We start from the raw sequence: 21356 nt of genomic DNA, 5'->3' as shown, positions 1-21356 counted from the left end.
AGCTTCCTATTAATTGAGTCAGCCTATTATAATGTACAAAGAGTGAGTAAAATCACACTCATTTATTTTCATCTGAATATCAGTGAATGTTACATCTTCTCTGACTAATAAAACCAGTCGTTTATTAGATGGTAGAACAGAAGCAACTGAAGCCAAAACACATTTCAAACTTTCCACGATAGTCTATCCTAAATTCCTGAAAACATCTGGAGACACAGACGTCGTTAACTATATTCATCTGTCTGAAACCTCATCCAGTTTCCGTTCCCACAGACAAGCATTTGCTTTTGCTGGATCTTACATTTTTTGATGACAATTAGATGAAATGTCCCCTCATCCTCAGATCATCCGCACAGTGAGGAGGGTTTGTTGGTCTTCATCAGGAAATTTGAGAAATGTAGCATTGCAGATGTCTCAAGCAATGGATGCTCTGTGAATTACAAGCCGTCAGAATGAGTCTGATAAAAACATCAAAATAATCCACAACGTCCATTTGATATGAGAACTCTGGAGAAAGACAAACAGGAAACACTTTCCAGCATGGAAACGTTTTTTCCATAATCCATAAGAAGCTGTTGTTAAAAAGTGGTGGACTCAGTATTTTGCACAGAATCAAGCACCGTTTACAGCCTAAAAAGTTCACAAAATGCATAAACGTTTGATGTGAAGGTCAACAGGATATTGACTTTTTTGGGAAAGTCATTGAATCATTCATTAAACCAATTCAGAAACGAATAAGTCATTGAATCAATAACAAAACTGACACATAGGAAAACACGGTACCAATTCAGAAACGAATAAGTCATTGAATCATTGACTCACCTGATTCTTTTGAAAACACGGATTATTCAGTACCAAGTGTCGCACCGAGAGATCGGCGGTTCTTCTGTGGATTTGTTTGGAACAATTTGTTGTGAAATAGAGCAAAAACATGTTAACTCCTTGATTGTTGAATTGTTGTATGAAATCAAAGTAACATTTGCAATCGTGCAGATATTTGTGAAAAGCAGCACTCTTGCTTGTGTGATATTGCTTAACTGTTATGTGAAGAAAATATAAAAGATATGGAAAGTCAAACAGAATTTTTCCCTCACATCTTGAATATTGGGGTCATTCTGCATTATTACAGCGCAGGTGCACTAGTTTATCACACTAAACTACGGACACACACAGCGATCACATACATCCAGCAGCAGCTGTTTATCAACCAGATCTAACCACACGTCTGTACTGATAAAACAAAGAGGAAAACCATTGCAGGCTTCATTTTTGACTTAAAAAGTGCCAGTGAATTTCATTTATAATGTTTTCTTGTGTTGTTACAACTAAATTCAAGACTAAAAGTTAAGGAAAACATACAGTAACCGGTAAATGTGATTGTTCGTTTGGAGAAATTTACATTTGATTAACTTGGGAAAATTTGATTAGCAATGTTTTAGTCTAGTGGCTTTTGATTGTGTAGACTTTGGTATTTTGCCAAATCTGAGCAAAATAGTTTCTTTGAAACTGTAACTGAAGCACATGTGAGGTTACATTGGTCTTTTTTTCTGGAGAGTGAAGTGTAGTGCCCTGTATCAGTGTTTTCTGAAAGTCAAGTAAGTTATGGTGCCTTTGCTTTGGAGCTTCAAGCAATACTGGACATTTTTTTAAGAAAAGGAGCTAATAACCATTTGAAGGATTTAAAAAACAAACAAACTTCAATTAACATGACATGAAATTATAGAAATTAATACTTTTATTTGGCAAGGATGCTTTAAATTGATCAAAGGTGATGATAAAGGCATTTATAATGTTACAAAAGATTTCTATTTCAGATAAATGCTGTTCTTCTGAACTTTCTATTCATCTGCGAATCCTGAAAAAAATCTACTCAGCTGTTTTCAACATAATAATAAATGCTTCTTGAGCAGCAAATCAGCATTGTAGAATGATTTCTGAAGGATCATGTGATACTGAAGACTTGAGTAATGATGTTTTGACTGGTAGTGTAATTTAATATAAGAAAACGTATAAAGAACTATACATATCGCCCTCTTTTTGTGTGTATTGATGGTTTAGATTCGAAATGTTGAAATAAAATAATGGAAAACAGCAATGAAGTACTTTGAAAAGGTACAGAAACTGAACAGCGCCTCCTGCTGGTGCTGAGTGGAATGGAACCAAGCCCAGACACCATCTACTTTCACTCTTAAAACAGACCTCTGATTCAGCTTATACACGTTATCTATTGATTTCTTGTTTTAAAATAACTCTGACGTGGCTGTACACCAGCGATAGTTCTTATCTAATCACATTCCGTTTAAATCGCGTTCCGATCGGTCCGCGTGTAAATGTGCCGCGGCCCCTTTAAGCGCGACTCCATTTTTCGAAGAATTCTTTTTATTTTTTATCAAAGTTCCTGAAAAACTTGAGGGGTCCGAATCCACTCCGACTTTATTAACGAGACTCCGCAATCTGGATTAACGGAAGAACCTCAGCAGTCATCTGATATTAAACACCGAAACTACCTATTAGGCTGTTACTGTTATTAATTATCATCATCTTTTCTTCAGCATCTGAGTTCGGGTCAAATCGGATCAGACATGACGATCCAGTAAAAAACAAAAAAAAAATTTAACAACAACACAAAACATTATAAAAGCAACTAATCACAAACAACCATACAAAAAACATTAACACGTGCATCTTATATATATCCAAACTGTTACACTTAAGAAACAATAGTGCCATAATACACACAACATTACACTGTAATACACGGTTTCTGATACTATCGACTCAGGTTCATCTGCGAATCTGTAATTGATGTTTTCATTGTTTGACACTTTTAACATGACTGCATTCACGTTAATAATTTCTTAAGTAACGTTACCAGTATTTTTTTTTTTTTTTACATAATTCGTGGTCATATCAGATCAGAGCTGAACTCTGATCAGGTGAATGTTTAACCAGGTCAAAGTTCTGGGTTTAGCAGCAGCTCTGACTATCGCTTCCTCTTTAACAGAGCTCCCGCTATCAGAGTCTGACGCACTTCTTACGTCATTATTGTGTTGGCTGTGTTGTGCTGAGCGTGATGCATACTCCATTCTGTTTGCATACTACAATATAAAAGTATGCTTTGAAAAAAAAAATCGCGTTTTTTATATTTTGTCTGTTTATTTATAAATCGCTTTTTTTCTTTATAATGCACTTTTATTTTCTGCTTTTAAACTGAGCACAACACAGTTCATTTTTGAAATAGTATGCTAGCAAGCCATTGAGAACATATATATATATATATATTTTTTGTAAGTTCGATCAAATCATGAGTGAAGAAATATGATTAAATAATCAGTTAATTTGCTGAGCACATTGCATTGTGGCATACATTATCCCCCCACTGGACATTTTGTCAAAATTACAAATAGATCATTTGTGTAATTAATTTTAATTTTAATTATTATCTTTTTTTATTCTTTGTAATTTTTTTTTTTAATTTTATATGCACAATTAATTTATATTATTTAAATTTGTGCTTTTTTTAAGGTTTGCTCTTAAACTGAACAAAACACTTCAATTAATTTGATGTATTTATGTATGCATGTATTTATGTTAGGTATTTTTATTTACACTAAAAAATTTTAATGCACTTTTTTTTTTTACATTTTCTCATCAAATTAAACAATAAAATAACATAAATTTTAAAATTAATTTAATTAATTACACAAAAAATAATTTTAAATCACAATTTATTGTATTTATTAATTTTTTCTTTTTTAAAAAATTGATTTTAATCTGAACAAAACTCAGTTCATTTCAGAAACCCGTGCACACTGCAGAAACAGTATGCTAGCATGCCTCTCTCTCAGTGATGTCATTCTTACTGCATGGTTGCTACAGCAACGTATCAAAATGAGGCTGAGCTTGTTGTGGGGGAATCCTAAGCCCCTCCCCTCTGCTGATGTATGAAGGGAGTGGCTCCGCCTCCACTACTGCGCTAAGAGATCCCCAAGCCCCGCCCCCTGTGCATATCTTTCTGCTCTGATAAGAGAGTCTCCTAGCGCTCGTCCCGTGTCTCTCTCTCTCTCTCTCTCTCTCACTCTCTCTCTCTCATTCGTCCCGTGTACAGACAGACGGTCGGCAGCATGTCGGACTCCAGTGCAGCTCCGGCGCAGAGCAAAAGCAAAGCTAAACCCTGCAAAAGAGGCAGCTTACCCAGCCGGCCCAGCCCGGGTGAGTCCCGCCGCAGCGGGGAGACAGAAGGGCTGACAGATAGACGGGGTGGGGTGTGATAGGGGACCATATCTTCAAGCAGTTCAGGCCAGTTTGGAGTTTGTCTTCTTTTTGAGTGCTTTTTTACTCCGCAAAAGGGATGCCATATTAAAAGAAATATTTGAAAATATTTATTAAATAATATTTTTTATTTAAATATATTTTAACTGTTTTTTATTAAATTCTTTTTAAATGATTTTAAATGTATTTACTAATCTCCGTTGCACTGGTCAAACACACGTGAATTAGTAATGGTCAGTGTTTCAGTCGGATCTCAGAACAGAAACGACCAACATCAATCACCATCCAACCATTTTTGTTTTCTTCCTCAACAAATCAACAAAATAATAAAAAAGTGCAGGAATGTGGGATTGTGGGAAAGTGTTCGTCCAGGCGTGAGAGCTCACACAGTCCGGTTTACCTGAGATTGAGCCTGCAACCTTCTGGTTTATCCGAAAGAGACGAGAACGCAACGATTACAAGAAAATTCGGTTAATTGCACAACAATATATGAGTCTAGAATATGTCTTAGTGAATGATCACACAGGAAAAAAACAAAAGATTTTAAAAAATGTAGAAGAAAAATGAGTGAGAAACATTATATTTTAAGCCAAAACACAGATGAAAATCTATTTGCAACCATTTAGATTAAAAAAACAACCTCACATCATAAATACTAGTAATTTTACTAAAAATAATAAATGCATACTAATATAATTGTAAATAAATAATTATATTATATATAATAAATACATACTAATGTAATTATACTTACAACTTCTAATTAAAAAAAAATGTAAGCATAACAATTATATATATATATATATATATATTTTTTTTAATCTAAATTTTTTTGTTGTTATATATTAGCTGACCTGTACTGGACTTTACATATAACATTTATTATTATTACACAACAAACCATTGTGTATTTCTGTTGTAGAGCTCTATCTGCTGGACGCGTGTGTGTGTGTGTGTGTGTGTGTGTGTGTGTGTGTGTGTGTGTGTCGTAGTCTATCAAGCTCAGGGGTAGAGAGTTTAAAGGACAGTTAATAACAGAGATCAGTTCATATCACACACACTCACCCTCACATTATGACACCAACAAATGAGTCTCCTGCAGCGCCTTTAAGACTCTGAAACAAACACACACACACAGAATGAACACAGATCTCTCATTAGTGGCACAGTGTGTGTGTTCAGCTTCTAAATATGAACTTTGGTCTAGACACTGGGTTACAGACAATTACGTGAGTTAACTTCAGTCTGTGTGTGTGTTTTATTTCACTTCACAGCTTATTCTGCTCAATAACCGCCTGCATACACAGTAAAAGACTGAAATAGAACAGCCAATCACAGTTATTCAGGGGCGGGGCTTATCTGAAACAGAATAAAAATATAAAATCATCAAGTTGGGATTGGTTGTGCAGAAACTAGAAGAAAAACAAACACACACAATTGGCTTAAAAATGTAAAAGAACCATAAATTGTAAGTTGAAGGTGATATTTCTGAATTAAATAAGGCATGTCCATTCATTCAGAGGCCATATTATATTTGAATATGAAGACAATTTCCCCAGAAATGACCAAATTTTATCGCATTAATATGACTTCAGCAATCTTTAGTGAAAAAAACAAACAAACAAAAAAACCTATTCTAGATGTGCAACAAAACGCCGCGTCAAAATAATGTCAATAGAAATTTTAAAAGTAACCATTATGCATACTAATAAACACTACTTATAGAGATAATATTAAAGAAAATATTGACAAACGTCAGCGAATCATTTTTTAGATGCGCATTAAAAAAAACACGCACAAAAAAACCCGTCACGCTATGTTTAAATTCAATCTGACAAAAATCTCACAACAAAAACACCAAAAATAAACCCAAAACACAAATCACACAAATACAACTTTTGTTTGTTTTTTAGGTTAGATCGGCTAATGTGCATTTTTTAGTAAAGAGACGTGTGATTGGCTCGTTTGATGGAGGCGGGGCTAATAATTGCCACAATAATAAAACAAACAGAAAAAATAGTCATAAAATAATAATACTTGTATGTAAAAAAAAATATACATATACACAAAAATAAAACTATTTTTCAGGCTGGTGTGCGCTCTGGAGTAAACAGACACGCGATTGGCTTGTTCGACTGAGAGGCGGGGCTACAGCTGCCTTACTGAGCGCTTCATTTCTCTTTTCCTCCAATAAAATTCAACATAATGAGGTCACGTGACTACAGTGAAGCGCACTGCTTGTGCACAAGTACACACTACAGAGTATGTACTGCACAGTACGCTAGTGCTGCATTGGGACGCAGCCACACAGAGAGAGAGAGAGAGAGAGAGGTGTTCATGTTGGTTTTTCCACTGGAAACGCAGTTGGGTTTAAGCACAAAGTGGTGCATCCCATCTTCAACCTGCAACGAGCCAAAAACCAAAGAACCAGAGAACCCCAGACACACAACAAAAAAGATTAGAGAGAATCGATACACAGACACACAGACACACGCACACATAGCTGGACAGGAAGTGCTTGTTATCCTGAGCATCCCAGCAGAGATCAGGCTACTCTAGGTACCGCACACGTTACACACGAGCCTTTCAGCTCTGCATGCGGCTCTCTGTGTTTGTGAGTGTATTTCCACTGGACTGAGCTGTTTTAAATGGAATGTTGTGGAATGATCACCTTAAAGTCACATGATTAGAGTCAAACTCTTCAGTGTTTCAACAGGAAAATTACAATTTTCAGTTTCAATGTCAATTTTATAACTCTCTCTCTCTACATATTTTTTTCTAATATAATTTTTTCTACATACATTTTTTAATAACTGTGATCTCTCTCTCTCTTTTTATATACACACAAACGTGTTATATATATATAAATTTTTTGAAATTGAGATTTATACATCATCTGAAAGTAGAATAAATAAAAAAAAAATCCAAAAAAAATTCTAAAAAATCTCCATAAAATCCACCCAAAAAAAATCCAAATAAAATCCTTAGCAATGCAAGTTTTGATATATTTACGGTAGGAAATGTACAAAATATCTTCATGGAACATGATCTTTACTTAATATACTAATGGTTTTTGGCATAAAAGAAAAATCGATCATTTGTACTTTTGGCTACTGTTACAAATATACCTGAGCTACTTATGACTGCTTTTGTGCTCCAGGGGTCACATATATATGTGTGTCTGTGTTTATAATTAAGTTTAATGAAGACTTTAATTATCATATATTTCTGTGTATATTATATAGAGAGAGAAACAAAACTTGATAGGAAATATAAAAGAAAAAAGAACTTAGACTTATAAAGACTAACAAAAAACTTTAAATCATCATTTCTGTATATTTCTTCATATATTTAGATATTTGAAGAATGTTGTATGGACATTGTTTTTGACTTTCTTCCTACAGACAAAACCCCCAGATGTTTTTGGAATGTTTTTGAAGTGGTTCATCATCAATGTATTACTGTTTTCTGTCTCAGATTTAGCTGTTTCTAGTGCGCTGAAGTGTGAGTGTGAAGCATCTGTTAGTGACACTGATGAGTGAGTGTCGTCTGCACGTGAGCGCTGTGCTTTAACCAACAAAAACAAACCATCCACCCCGTAATTTACTCCATTTAAACCTCAATCTGACGAAAACCAGCCAGTTACTCGGTCAGTTTCTCCTGTTAAATGTTCAGTAGATACTAAAGCATTGCTAGGGTGTTGTTCTGGCTGCTGTGTGGTTGCTGAGGTGTTCTAGATGATTGCTAGTGCGTTACTAGGTTACTAGGGCATCGCTAGGGCGTTGTGGATGGTTGCTATGCATTTTTTTCTTCCTGTCTGGTGTGAATTGTCTTAGTGATCTCTGGTCTTTAGTCTGACTCGGGTCCCTCCTTCAGTGTTTTTTTTTTCTTTAATTTTATTTTCCAGCAGGTGAAAATCTTGAGAGAACACACAACTATGAGCGCCAGTACCAGTGACTGACTTTAACAGCACTATTATTATCATCTGTAATAACTCTCTGTGTGTGTGTGTGTGTGTGTAGATCTGTGTGGCTCTGCTGACGCGAGGCCTTTGATGTCCCAGCGCTCTCTGCCCGGCACACCAGTCACCCACAAACACCTGCCCATCGACCTGCGCACATCCATGGACGGCAAATACAAGGAGATCGCAGAGGTGCGTTCGCTCTTCAGAGTGTGTGTGTGACTGTAATGTGCGTGTGGTCATAACGCACATGTATGATTGTAATGCACATGTTTGTTTGTAATGCATGTGTGTGTGTGTTTGTAACGTGTGTAAGTTTTGTAACCCATGTACCGTATTTTCCGGACTATAAGTCGCACTTTTTTTCATAGTTTGGCTGGTCCTGCGACTTATAGTCAGGTGCGACTTATTTATCAATTTATTTGACATGAACTGAGAGAAATGAACCGAGAGAAATGAAACCAAGGAGAAAATGAACCAATGAACCAAATAGAAAACCATTACCGTCTCCAGCCGCGAGAGGGAGCGTGTGTATGCTGTCAGTGCTCCTGTGTGTGTGTATTTAAACTTAAAGTTGAGAAAGAATGAATGGCAAATACAAATGCCTGCCCCCAAAAGTAAAAAATACCTTCTGCAGATTACAAACTGCAGTAGTAAAAATATGCAGCCGAAAACGGTAATCGAGCAGCAGAAAAGAAAGTTTGGAGTGAGTGAGAAACTTGTGAGGGACTGGCGTAAAACAGAGGTTACTCTAACTCAACCCGAAAACAAAAAAAGCTAACCGCGGGCTGAAAGTATGGCCAGAGCTGGAGGAAACCGTATTGGGTGCTTGAACAACGCGCTGCCGGGAGAGGCTTGTCAACAGGGCAGTTGTAGTTGTTTTCAGTGGTAGACTACAGGAGCACTGAGCAGCATAGAGCGCCCTCTCGTGGCTGTAGACGGTAATGTTCTTCGCTTGTTTCTTGGTTCTAAATAAATGCGACTTATAGTCCGTGCGACTTATATATGTTTTTTTCCTCGTCATGACGTATTTTTGGACTGATGCGACTTATACTCAGGTGCGACTTATAGTCCAAAAAATACGGTATGTGATTGTAACGTATGTGTGTGCATGACTGTAACACATTTTTCTAACGTGTGTGTTTGTAATGTGTGTGTGGTTGTAACACATATGTGTATGATTGCAACACGCTTTTGTAACATGGTTACGTGTGTATGATTGTAACACACTTTTGTAACATTTGTGTGGTTGTAACGCGTGTGTGTATGATTGTAACACTTTTGTAACACGTGTGATAACGTGTATGATTGTAACATGGTTTTGTAACGTGACAACATGTGCGTATGATTGTAACACACTTTTGTGTAGCGCGCATGTGCGTGTGCTCTTCAACATGAGTGTGTTTGTAACATGCATTGGTGTGTAACACGTGTTCAGGAGCTGCTGGCGAGGAGTCTGACGGACAGCGACATGCGTTGCGCTCCGTACGAGTTTCCTGAAGAGAGTCCCATTGAACAGCTCGAGGAGAAACGCCACCGTCTAGAGCGACAGATCAGTCAGGACGTCAAGTAAAACACGCACACACAAATACACATCAAAACTGTGTGTAACGCAACACATTTTTTGCACTCACTAAAAGCCAATCAGACTATTTTATATATATATGCTGAAGTTTCATTACGTGAATTGTTATTTTGGAATAAAATATGAAACACAAGCACATCATTTAAAAAAAAAAAAAACATTATAAATAAAAAATAAAAGGGGATTATTATTAATCTTAAAGATATTTATTAATAATATTGGTTATATTATTTATTATTAATAATAAGCTAATTTATATAATTTGTTAAATAAACTTGTAAATACAGCAACTTTCCCTTCCAACTGTGATCCTAAAGGTCCTTGAGTCGTTAGAATGATTTTTTTTAAGCATATTTCAGAGTATTTTAAGTCTTTTATTCAGGCAAAATTATGTTTTGAGAAATGTTAAAGTTTCTGAAAGTCAACAAAAATCATTTGTTTGTGAAATTTTGGCCCAGAGTGTATCGTAATGGCTTCGCACCTGCTCAGGCGTTTTGTTTGTGATCTGTGTGAATTCTTTGCTTTGAACACACTGACCCAAAACACCCAACAAACATAGCACACAGACACAACAGGCCAGAGTTTGGCCACTTTTCAGCCATTTGTGTGGGTGTGTTTGGGTTTGTGTCCCCTACAGATGCTTAAACACTCTTTCTGCTCGGGTGGAGAGTTTGAGATTCCCTCTGCTGCATTTTAAATGAAAGTGCTTTAGAAAAATCAATCCGAGTGATTTATACTCTCTCCTCTCGTGTGTGTGTTACTCACTCAAATCTGCCGCTTCGCCTCACATCCTTCAAGCTTGAACCCGAGATTCTGCTGCGAGCGAAACAAGACTTCATGAAAATAGACAGCGCAGCAGACCTGGAGTGAGTCACTGCTGTCCGTCCGTCTCTGTCTGTCTGTCTCTCTATCCATCTGTATCTCTCAGCTCATGTGTCCATCTGCAGGAGTCTGAAGGACAGTCATGTGGACGTGGTGGACCAGCATCATATGGAGCGAGAGCCACTGGTGGAGAAAAACTTCCAGCGTGTGTCCATCTCTGGAGACGAAAAGTGTGGGGTGAGAACCAGAGAAACACGCTTCAGTTAGTTTGCATGAAAAAATGACAATAAAACAGAGAAATAAGGTTTACAGCACTTATTAATCTGGGTTGTGCACCTTTGTATATGTGCTAAATCATTTTAACAAGTGCAAATTAACCTCATGTAGTATTTTTGTAGCACTTTTCACAATGTTAAAAATACTAAAAAGCAACCTACAGAATAAAAATGCGTAATATTTGAACTTGCTGCAACAAAATTCTTGCTAGGTGTGATTCTTCCATTTTAATTTTGAAGTAGAATTAAAAGAAATTTAAGTATCGCGTAAGAAAACCTTGAATCCTTGAATGAGGTGATAAATCAATAAATCATTTGAAAAACTATTCATTTGAAAACATTAAGCAATGAGTTATTAACGTGTATAAATATTTGATAAATCATTTGATAAAATCAGTTTAGTCTTAGTTTTTAGTTAAAAATATTACAAATTATTTTCCTTCATTGAAATTTAGATGAAGCAGAAACATTAGATGAAAAACTTAAACAGCAATTCAAAATTTAATTTAGCTTCTATAGAAATTACTAATAAAACAAAACAAATCTGTATTAGCATGATTTTTATACAGAAAAAGTTTTCCTCTAACTTCTCTAAGTTTTGTTCTTTAAAAATGCATTCTCCATGTTTTGCTTTTTAAACAGTTCTTAATATTAAGTTGTATCTAAGATTTTTCTCTAAGTTCTGTAAGTTTTGTTCTTTAAACAAATCATAAAATAAAGTTCTCTCTAAAAAAATAAAGTTTTGTTCTTTAAAAATTTGGTAATGTTAACTTTTCTCTAAGTTTTTTCTACATTCTTTATGTTTTGGTCTTTAACCAGTTCTTAATATTAAGTTTCCTCTAAATTCTGTAAGTTTTATTCTTTGAAAAAATCCTAAAATTAAGTTTTCTCAAAGTTCTAAGTTTTGCTCTTTAATTAAAAATATATTGATTAGGTTTTCTCTAAGTTTGTTCTTTAAAAATTTGGTAATGTTAACTTTTCTCTAAGTTTTTTCTAATTCTTTATGTTTTGTTCTTTAACCAGTTCTTAATATTAAGTTTTTCTATGTTCTGTAAGATTTATTCTAAAGAAAAATCCTAAAATTAAGTTTTTTCTAAGTTCTAAGTTTTGCTCTTTATTTTTATTTTATTATTTTTTTTACATTAAATAAGTTTTCTCTAAGTTCTCTAAATTTTGTTCTTTAAAATTGGTAATGTTGAGTTTTCTTTAAGTTTCTTCAACTTTCTCAATGTTTTGTTGTTTAACCAGTTCTTAATATTAAGTTTTCTCTAAGTTCTGTAAGTTTTATTCTTTAAAAAATCCTAAAATTAAGTTTTCTCTAAGTTCTAAGTTTTGCTCTTTTTTTTTATAAATATTAAATAGGTTTTCTCTAAGTTCTCCAAGTTTTTTTCTTAAAAAATGTTTTAATGTTAAGTTTTCTCTCATTTTTGTAAATTTTCTGCTTTAAAACAATTCTTAACATTAAGTTTTTCTCCAAGTTCTTTAAATATTCTTAGTATTAATTTTCTCTCTATGCTTTGTTCTTTAAAAATTCTTAATATTAAGTTTTCTCTAAGTTCTCCAAGTTTTGTTTTTTAAAAATTCTTAATATTGTTTTCTCTAAGATCTCTAATTTAAGTTGTTTTTAGCATGTTTAGATATTTTTTTGCTGTAAAACAGGACAAATACACTGATTCACTGATGTTGACTGATTATAGATTGATTTTTGTAACGTTTGTGTGTTCAGGTGCCGTTCACCGATCTGGTGGATGCAGCGAAGTGTGTTGTGAAGGCGTTGTTCATCAGAGAGAAGTACATGGCTCTGTCTCTGCAGACCTTCTGTAAAACCACGGCACAATCCCTGCAGGAGCTCAGCCAGAGACCGCCGGACATCAACGCGTACGAGGACCTTCACGACAGCCCAGTCGACTCAGGTGTGTGTGTGCACCTCGACATGCTACAGAACCCAGCACAAACCAGCACTGACGTGTGTGTGTGTGTGTGTGTGTGTGTGTGTGTGTGTGTGTCTGTCTCAGACATGTCCGTTCACCCGCCGGTGTCAGAAACACACCCGTACGAGGGGCAGGACATGAAGAACCTGCCTCCTGACTCCGGATACAGCTGCAGGATGGTGGATGGAGTCATTCACGTCTACACCACACAAACACCCCATGGACAAGTGAGTTTCGGGGACAAACCGACTGCAAACGTCCTCTGAATTAGCTAAATATAGCTAAACCTCCTTTTGGGGACGTCCTCGAAAGGAAAAATGGATCACGAAGACACATGAGCCTGTTTCAAACCCTCATCTTACAAATAAACATACATTAAATTATTAAATGCAACATTTAGTAGAAAGGCTGAAAAAGTATTTTCTTGTAAAACGTATCAATATCTTGTCAAACAAATAATCCAACAAAAATTGAAATAAATAGGAAATTTGGAAGTTGAAAGACTGAAATATTTTTTTCTTGTAAAACATGCTCTAATAATTGTATTTTATTAACAACTATGAATCAAATAATTGTAGAAGCTAAATAAACAAACAATTAAAAAGATGTATATGTATTGTTATCAATAAAAAAGCTTCATTGCACACAATGCAGTGCATTCTGGGATTGTCAGACAGGATGCTGAATTTCAATTCAAAATTTAATTTTAACAAAGTAGAATTAGTTATTATTTTTAACTAAAATAATTAAAAACATTTTATTCTTTGCGATGTTATTATTGTTAACTATAACTAGAACCATTAAAAAAACATTTGTGTTAGTAAAATAAACATTGGAGAAACAAAATAAAATAACTTAAAATTAAACTAATTTTATTTCAGCTAGATTTTAGCTAGGGCACATTTCTAATTTTCAATTAGCCTAAGTTCTGTAATAACAAACAAAAAAAAAAAAAAAAATATAAATATACAAACAATATATATACAAACTCAAAAAAAAAAAAACAAAATGACTAAAACTTACTTTAAAATTAAAATGAATACAGAAAATATAAGCAATCAATTATCAACATGTGCATAAATATATAAAAGATGCAATTTGACAATAAAAGTTAATATAAAAGTGAAAATCCATGTTAAATTTGACTAATATTAATAATTAATAAAAATAAATAGTGATCTTCAAACAATCATCATTAATTCATTAATTATATATAAAATATAAAAAAAATGTAACTTAATAAACATTAACTGAAATTAATTTTGTACAGAAATTAAACTGCTTTATTTCAGCTAGTTTGTAGCCAGGACATATGTCCTATTTTTGTTTAGTTTAAGTACTAAAATAACTAAAATAAAAAGTAAATATAATTTACATACTAAAAAATAAATAAATTAAAACCAACAAAAACACACAACAGAATTACTCAAATTAAAATGAATACAAAAAATGGAAAAATATATTAAATATTAATGATACAAAAATAGTCAAATTAAAATGAACTGATATTCAAAGAAATTCAACAGCAATAAAAAAAAGACAAACAAATCAAATAATAAATCTAGAAAATCAATTGAATAAATATGTAAATTATTATGCAATATAACAACAAAAATAATCAAGTTTATTTAACATATTATTTAGGGATGAAACAGGGTTTGCTTTATATTTTGTGTTAGGGATGTAACGATTAACTCAATTCACGATTCGATTCGATTCACGATTTTGATTTCTCGATTTGATTCACGAATTTTTGACAAAATTAGATTGAAGACAAATTATAAATTAAATGTGTCCTTTAATTATTGCTTGGACAAAATGCTGCACGTTTCTTTTTGTGAAATTGAAATATAACACTATAATAATATACTAATATAGCACTTGCATATTATTGCTCTTTTGTTGGTTTTGATTGCTTCTATTGTCCTCATTTGTAAGTCACTTTGGATAAAACCATCTGCTAAATGACAAAATTGAAATGTAATGTAAATAACAAAACTAAACTGAATTTGTAAAACAAGCCCCAAATCAAATAAATAACACAAATAAAATAAATCTCTTCATATAAACAAAAAAAAACATTTTTCTGTGCTCTTTCCATTTAAAATTAGAGGCAACCACTGCATTTTAATCATGATACAAATAAAGATGCTGCACACATGCAACATGAGCAGTTTTTAATCTAAGTTAGATTGTATAATTTCAAACTTTGAAGCAAAAACAGAATGGTTTAACTTCAGTTTTGTGAAACTATACATAAAAAATATGAGCATGAAACAGAAACAGCAGACGAGCTGAACAAGACGCAGATTCACTCTCTACCAGCGGAGCTAAAACTTTCCGGTGACCGCTGTAACTTAAACTGCAGCAGGCGGAGCTTAATCGTTTCCTTGGTTACCGCTGTAAACAAAGCACTTATGAACACTGCAGCAGGCGGAGCTTAAATCATTTCCTTGGTTACCGCTGTAAACAAAGCACTTACGAACACTGCACCAGGTAGCGCTTAAAACGTCTCCTCGGTTACCGCTGTAAACAAAGCACTTACGAACACTGCGGCAGGTGGAGCTTAAAGCGTTTCCCCTCGGTTACCGCTGTAAACAAAGCACTTACGAACACTGCAGCAGGTGGAGCTTAAAGCGTTTCTCGTGTAACCGCTGCTTAAACAAAGCACTTACGAACACTGCAGCAGGTTGGAGCTTAAAGCGTTTCCTCGGTTACGCTGTAAACAAAGCACTTACGAAACACTGCAGCAGGTGGAGCTTAAAGCGTTTCCTCGGTTACCGCTGTAAACAAACACTTACGAACACTGCAGCAGGTGGAGCTTTAAAGCGTTTCCCTCGGTTACCGCTGTAAACAAAGCACTTACGAACACTGCAGCAGGTGGAGCTTAAAGCGTTCCCCTTCCTCGGTTTACCGCTGTAAACAAAGCACTTATGAACACTGCAGCAGCAGTGGAGTTGCTTAAAGCGTTTCCTCGGTTACCGCTGTAAACAAAGCACTTACGAACACTGCAGCAGGTGGAGCTTAAAAGCGTTTCTCCTCGGTTACCGCTGTAAACACAAAGCACTTACGAACACTGCAGCAGGTGGAGCTTAAAGCGTTTTCCTCGGTTACCGCTGTAAACAAAGCACTTACGAACACTGCAGCAGGTGGAGCTTAAAGCGTTTCCTCGGTTACCGCTGTAAACAAAGCACTTACGAACACTGCAGCAGGTGGAGCTTAAAGCGTTTCCTCGGTTACCGCTGTAAACAAAGCACTTACGAAACACTGCAGGAGGTGGAGCTTAAAGCGTTTCCTCGGTTACCGCGGTTAAACAAAGCACTTACGAACACTGCAGCAGGTTGAGCTTAAAGCGTTTCCTCGGTTACCGCTGTAAACCAAAGCACTTACGAAACACATGCAGCAGGTGAGCTTAAAGCGTTTCCTCGGTTACGCTGCTAAACAAAGCACTTCCGAACACTGCAGGCAGGTGGAGCTTAAAGCGTTTCCTTCCTCGGTTACCGCTGTAAAACAAAGCAATTACGAACACCGCAGCAGGTGGAGCTTAAAGCGTTTCTCCCTTCCTTCCCCCTCGGATACCCTGTAACAAGCACTTATGAACACGCAGCAGTGGAGCTTAAAGCAGTTTTCCTCCCCCTGGTTTACCGCTGTAAACAAAGCACTTACACGCAGCAGGTGGAGCTTAAAGCGTTTTCCTCGTTACCGCTGTAAACAAAGCACTTATAAACACATGCAGCAGGTGAGCTTAAAGCGTTCTCCATGGTTACCAGCTGTAAACAAAGCACGTACGAACACTGCAGCAGGTGGAGCTTAAAGCGTTTCCTGGGTTACCGCTGTAAACAAAGCACTTATGAAACACTGCAGCAGGTGGAGCTTAAAGTGTTTTTTCGTTTCCTCGGTTACCGCTGTACACAAAGCACTTACGACCACACTGCAGCAGGTGGAGCTTAAAGACGTTCCTCGGTTACCGCTGTAAACAAAGCAACTTACGAACACTTGCAGCAGGTGGAGCCTTAAAGCGTTTCCTTGGTTACCCGCTGTAAACAAGCAGCACTGCACTTATGAACTTTAATTAAAAAAAAAAAAAAAAATGCATTATACAGAGTCAAGATGAAAAGAAAAAATACCATCTAAACTTTTCTAAAGACAGTAAGTTCCCCTCAGACACACATTCATATAAACTTCTACCCCTAATTGAATCGCGATTTGTTCAGCATCTCAACCGATTTGAATCGTCACATATTTGAATCGATTTTCAACCGGCTCGCGGTGAATCGTTACATCCCTAGTTTTTAGTCTTCAGCACTTAAATACAGCTTGAACAGAACAGCTGGACGTCTGTTGTTTAAGTAAACGTTAGTGAATCGTCCGCAGGAGCACCGAGCTGGACCTGCCGTATCCAGACCTGCAGGAATACATCGCTGACATGAACGTGATGATGGCTCACAAAATTAACCGCCCCGAGTGACTCCCTCCCCAGCATGCTCAGCACTGGGCTCAGCGTACACGTGTGTGCGTTCTGCCGCGTCTGATGTGTGCGTTTCTTACAGGAAGTCGTTCTGTTACCGGCGGCTGCAGTATCTGAGCTCCAAGTTTCAGATGCATGTGCTTCTGAACGAGATGAAGGAGCTCGCGGCGCAGAAGAAGGTGCCACACAGAGACTTCTACAACATACGCAAGGTGAAATATCAATTAATGAATAAATAAATTAAAAAAACCAAAATAAAGCACAAAAACAAAACAAATAAAAGAACAAAAAAAATACATATGAATAAGAATATAGAATATTAAATCTAAGTTCATATACATTTAATTTACTAAAAAATTAACAAAATAAAAAAATTAAAATAAAATAATTAAAATAAATAAAAAAAAACAAAAAACAAAAAATAAAAATCTAAACATATGTAATGTATATAATAAATATATAAATAAAATAATACTAATATTAATGTACAGCATTAGAATACTGAAATATACTATTAAAATAATTATTGAAAATGAAAAATAATATAACAAATGTAAATACTTTTACTGTATTATACAAAATACAACAATATAATTCAACTTTTTTTAAATAAAATATATTTGAAAAAGCTTCATAGAAAATATAGAACAATATTTTTATATTATAGAAAAACTTTAATAATTATATTATATTAATATATATAATATTAATATAATGTATGGCATTACAATATTAACAGATATAGAATAACTGTTATAGAAACTATAAAATTAAATGACTAATATAGAAAGTATGAAATTAAAATGGCTAAATATATAATAATATAATTATATATATATTTTTGAAATGTTAGAAAAATACACAAAAAATATATATTATATAAAATATATTTATCTTTAATATAACAATAATATATAATAGTTTACATATAATATATAATATTGTATAATATTAAAATGTACACAATATTTTAATAAATACATGTCTATTGACTTTTCTATTAAGCAAATTAAATTCAAATTACAACTATAAACAAACAACAATGACAAAGAATTAGAAAAAAGCCAATTCATAAATAAAAATTTACATGACAAGAAAAACAACGCGGAAAAGCACAACAACTAGCTCTCGCTCTAAATAAACTGCTGTCAAAACTGATTACACACCACATATACACATAGACCCTTGTGTGAAAAACTCTAATTTAAATTTTTTGAGAACTGTCTTCAGGTGGACACACACATCCACGCCTCATCCTGCATGAACCAGAAGCACCTGCTGCGCTTCATCAAGAGCGCGATGAAGAAGTATCCGGACGAGATCGTGCACATGGAGGGCGGCCGCGGCCAGACGCTGACGGAGGTGTTCGAGGACATGAACCTGACGGCGTACGACCTGAGCGTGGACACGCTGGACATGCACGCGGTGAGACTCGCTCGCGACGCTGACACGCTAACACCCCACACGAGTCCACGTGACGCCTGCCGCTTCCTCCGCAGGACAGGAACACCTTCCACCGCTTCGACAAATTCAACTCCAAATACAACCCCATCGGAGAGTCCATCCTCAGAGAGATCTTCATCAAGACCGACAACCACATCCACGGGAAGTACTTCGGACACATCATCAAGGTAAAGGACCACGGGAACGCTGCACAGTTCAGTGCAATTCATCACACATTTACTCTTACTGGAATATCAATGTATTACATGTGTGTATAAAACATGTAGTATATGCATTTCTATAAACACATTCAAAATAACATGAATTATGGGTTTAACCTTAAAAAATAAATTCATTTAGTGCATTTCAAATATTTTAAAATAATGATATATCAATTAATAAATCATGAAATCAAATGAGAAATAGATTATGAGCATGTGAATAAATTGATTAAATAAGGACATTTTATTATTACTCAGTCGTGTGTGTGTTGTAGATATATTATATATACACAATATGGTAGTTAAGTAATTCCTGAATTATCTAAATTTAAATATTTATTTATAAATATGTGATGTATAATAAATATAAATATTAAAAATAATAATAATGTACAGTATTGGAATATTACATTTTTAGTCATTTAGCAGATGCTTTTAACCGAAGCGACTTATTAACATACAGAATATTAGAATACAATAATAAAAAATGTATAATATAGAAATTATTACGAAAACTAAAAGGTTTACTGTATACTATTATAAATATAACTTAATTGTACAATATATGTAGATTTATTTCTATATGCCTGTGTAAAAACACGGTTATGTTGAAAGTTTTAGAAATTAATTCATTTTTAATGCATTAAATGTAACACAACACAATAGATCTTAAAATCTATTTGAAGAATGCATTTGCTTTCTTTCCAAATCTATATTTTGAAAAATAATTTAGTAAAATTAAATAAAAAAACAATAAAAATATATTATATTTTAACTGACTTTTAATATATTTTGTCCTTTCACAATGCAGTTTTAAGAGAAGACATGATATTCAAAACTGTCTGAATAATAATGCAATTTTTAAATTCTAGTAAATTTTAAAGTAAATTGCTACATGTTGAAAGGAATTAATATATTTAAATAAAAGTTACATGAAGAAAACACCAAATATTTTTATATTATTTATTTTTTAATTTAATCCCACAACAAAATAAAAAATCTTCAACAATCAAACTAAAAACTAATCAATAGGCAATTAAAAAACCAGTGCTGAATGTGCTGCGGTGTGTTTACTGTGTGCACAGGAAGTGATTGTCAGACCTGGAGGAGAGTAAGTATCAGAACGCTGAGCTGCGTCTGTCCATTTACGGCCGATCCATGGATGAGTGGGACAAACTAGCGCTGTGGGCCGTCTCTCACTCCGTCTACTCCGACAACGTCCGCTGGCTCGTGCAGATCCCACGACTCTTGTGAGGAGATTCACACACACACACACATACACATTTCTGTTTTGTGAAACTTACACCACCCACACAACACCACACACACACAACACACTGGAGACTTACACACACACCCACACTCCCATAGGCGTAATGGTTTTTCACAACTTAATCTCTCTTCACACTTACAAAAACACACACACACACACACACGTACACTTAAACTGTATGTCACACACACACACACACACACAACACACACACTGCTACATTACACCTACACCACCCACCCTACACCTAACTCTATCACATTACACCACACACACCAACCACATCACACACTATCTACAGAACACCCAACGCAAACTTTGTGCATTTTCTCACACTTACTTCTTTCTCAATCACACACCCACAACACACCACACCCGGAAAAAACACACACCGAATTACCCTCATACTGGCTATGAATTATATACACAGCCTGTTTTGATAAAAGTGGGAGAACCCATACCAATAGGGTTCATGTCCTCATAAGTCACCCTCTCATGCTTGTATAAAATACCTTTGTCATACCCATGACATTATGGTCAAGTTAAAGTGTCCTGATAATGTCACAAAAACACACACACACAACACACACAAACACACACACACACACAGTGAGTGTGAGACAGTGCCGTGTGTTTGTCTGCAGTGATGTTTACCGCACTAAGCAGGCAGCTGAGTCCACCTTCAGCAGATGCTGGAGAACATCTTCCTGCCACTGTTTGAGGTCCACCATCAATCCCCAGCAGCCACCCGCAGCTGCAACCTGTTCCTGCAGGCACGTGACGTCACACAACACCACAACACACACACACACACACACACACACACACACACACACCACAGTCCACCGACTTTCATGGGAAAACTACAACCATAGTAGAACACCATTTTTCTAGACTTGAAATAAATATAAATACAGAAATATTACAGCTGGTTGTCCAGCAGTGTTTCTTTTACTGTTATTAGCAAGATAATTGTAGGTTTATTAATTACTTTGTAAATGAGCTTTACTCATTTTAACTAACATTTTTAACTTAATTTTTTTGTGGGCGGATTATTTTTTTTTTTTTTTTTTTTTTTTTTTTTTTTTTAATATCACAATTTGTC

General features: G+C 35.0%; 1 pseudogene; it reads left to right on the top strand.

The window, feature by feature from the left end:
* The first annotated feature begins 3880 nt into the window (after positions 1 to 3880).
* Positions 3881 to 20959, top strand: LOC109059979 (annotated as a pseudogene).
* The last annotated feature ends 397 nt before the right edge of the window (positions 20960 to 21356 follow it).

The sequence above is a fragment of the Cyprinus carpio genome, chromosome A22 (genome assembly GCF_018340385.1).
Source record: "Cyprinus carpio isolate SPL01 chromosome A22, ASM1834038v1, whole genome shotgun sequence".
Lineage (NCBI taxonomy): Eukaryota > Metazoa > Chordata > Actinopteri > Cypriniformes > Cyprinidae > Cyprinus > Cyprinus carpio.
This window is presented reverse-complemented; position numbering and strand designations above follow the sequence as displayed.